The sequence below is a fragment of the Hemicordylus capensis genome, chromosome 6 (assembly GCF_027244095.1).
Source record: "Hemicordylus capensis ecotype Gifberg chromosome 6, rHemCap1.1.pri, whole genome shotgun sequence".
Lineage (NCBI taxonomy): Eukaryota > Metazoa > Chordata > Lepidosauria > Squamata > Cordylidae > Hemicordylus > Hemicordylus capensis.
The window spans coordinates 5,215,107-5,217,830 of record NC_069662.1 but is presented as its reverse complement, the minus strand read 5'-3'; positions in this window follow the sequence as shown (position 1 = coordinate 5,217,830).

Below are 2,724 nucleotides of genomic sequence, written 5' to 3'. Positions count from 1 at the left end.
TTTCAGAGATCCCAAACGGGCTCTCTCGGAGAAGATGCTGTCCAGTCCTTTTGCTTTCTTAGTAGCTTCCTCTCTCACTAGCCTTTCATTCAGTGTGGTCCAGCCAAAGGTGACTCAGACATTACCATAATGCTCAGAGCTGCTGCTCCTTAAAAACGGCCTGTCCTTCCGGATTCTGAAGGACTGGTGCTCCGAAGAAGATGTCTAAGGAATCCTCAATGCTACACTCACTCAGTTCAATATGGAGATCTGTGCGGGTGGGAAAGAGAAGATCTCCACTTCCCAAACCCTAGAAGTTGTATTACTGTTGGGAAGAGACCTCAGGTGCCAGGGACAAGTTGTACCCAAAAAAAAAGTGGCCAGAAATGTTTCCATGGGGGATGAATTATTCAGAAGATGAAATGGAACTAATGGATAATGCAAGAGAGCCAGACAGGGAGAGAGAATGCCACACCCATCAGCAAAAAGGGAAGGATTTGCAGTTGCGGGGCACTGGCAGATTTAGAAAGGAGGGCTCAGAACTGGGGTACTGAAAGGGGGTCTTCAAGATGTCAACAAGAGGCATCAGCAGGGCTGGTGGGGGAGAGGGAGCATGTCAGTAGGGACAGAAGTGGAGCTGCAGCCACGGTGAAGATGTTCTCTTGGCTCTGTGCCCTGTTAACCAGGTGCCAAGGAGACTCTCCGTCTACGAAGCATCCAGAAAGCCACAGGCATCCGGTCATGAATAATTGAACTAGCCTAGCCCTTCCATCCTTGCCTCCTTAAGTGCACCTCCTGCCTCTTTGCATTGCGCAACCCAGGAAGGGTTAATCTGATTTTACCGTACTACCCTTATAGGAAAGTCTTTCTCTTTCTCCTTTGGCTAAACTGGCAGAATCCAGTTTCATCAAGATCCACACACTCCATCTACATAACCTAAAAACTATATCACGCCACCTCGTGAAATCCCCTTAAGCTCCATAAAGCTTCCTCCTCAAAGCTCTTCAAATGTGTAGGTTTGGTCTCCTTTCCCAAGGGCTCTGTGTGTGTGTGTGTGTGTGTGTGTGTGTTATTTTTATCACAACAGCATTTGACTGAGTAATGTTATCACTCTCAGCATAACCTTCCTCATTTCTCAAGGTTGTTGCTGAGAAGGAATGGAATGCAGATATTCCAGGCTCAAACAAACCTAAAAGTACACACACACACACACACACACCACTCACCCCAAATCAGTGCTTGTTCTCCATTTTAAAATGCCAGCCTGCCATTTGAATCCAGGACCTCTCTCTCCTAAAGCACACAGTCTGCTTGTGCCCCTATGGATCCTGAAGTTGTCTTTGCAGTGCATCATCTTAGTAGCATTTGTAGACCAGATTGCATTCATCTTTATCTTTGTGTGAGGCAGTCATTGTTGTTTTCATTTTGCAGATGAGAAACTGAAGTTGAGAATTCTCCGTGGCCACGTCTGGTGGTAGAGCAGGGATTTGAACACAAAGTGCCAAGGCCGAAAGCCAACATTCTATCTGCTACTAGACTAGTCCTTCACATAAGGAAGTTAAGGGTTTCCACACTGGGCCAGTGGTGTAGCAGTTACAGTGTTGGACTAGGACCGGGGAGACTTGAGTTCAAGTCCCCATTTAGGCATGAAACACATTAGGTGACTCTGGGAAGTCACTTCTCTCTCAGCCTTACCTAGAAGAGAGCTAGTCTTGTGGTAGCAAGCATGACTTGTCCCTTTAAGCTAAGCAGGGTCCACCCTGGTTGCTTATTTATTTATTTAACATATTTTTATACCACCCAAAACTTACGTCTCCGGGTGGTTTACAACAAGATAAAAACAACATTAAAACATTAGTTAAAAACAAACAACAAGAAATTTAAGACACAACAATTTACAATTTTTAAAACAATATTCTAAAACAACATTAAAAACAATCAAAACAGTGTCAGTTAAAAGCCTGGTGGAACAGATGGGTCTTTAAAGACTTTTTAAAAATTGTCAGAGATGGGGAGGCTCTTATTTCATCAGGGGGCGCATTCCAAAGCCTCCGGGCAGCAACGGAGAAGGCCTGTCCCTGAGTAGCCGCCAGATGAGCCGGTGGCAAATGCAGGGAGACTAATGAAATGAAAGGGAGACTAGAAGTGTAAGCCCTGTAAGATCCCTTAGAGGATGGAGCCGCTTTGGGAAGAGCATTTAGGCTCCAAGTTCCTTCCCAGGCATCTCCTAGATAGGATAAGATTTTATTTTATTTTTTAATGGGACAAGATTTTTTTATTGAACCAACAAACTACCAAAGCATACAGTACAGGAGAGAGTCCTGCCTGCAACCTTGGAGAAGCCGCTGCCAGTCTGTGTAGACAATACTGAGCGAGATGGACCTATGGTCTGACTCAGTATATGGCAGCTTCCTATGTTCCATGTTCCTATGTTACCTCACAGGGTTGTTGTGAGGAGAGACACAACCATGTGTACCGTTCTGGGCTCTTTGCAGGAAGAGCAGGATGTAAATGTAAATACGTCCGAGATGTTCCAACCAATACATGATTAGGTGCACCATTCCTCTTCTGCTAATTACATGGGGGCGGGGGCGGGTTGTGTAATTGAAACCACCCCACCCACAATTAGGAGGAGGGCAACAACGGGACACTGGGAGGGGCACATAATTGCAGAACTAGATCAGCCAAGCCAGTCCATTAACTGTGCCTCACAATTTCCCCTTTCTCACTAATCCCTCTCTACCC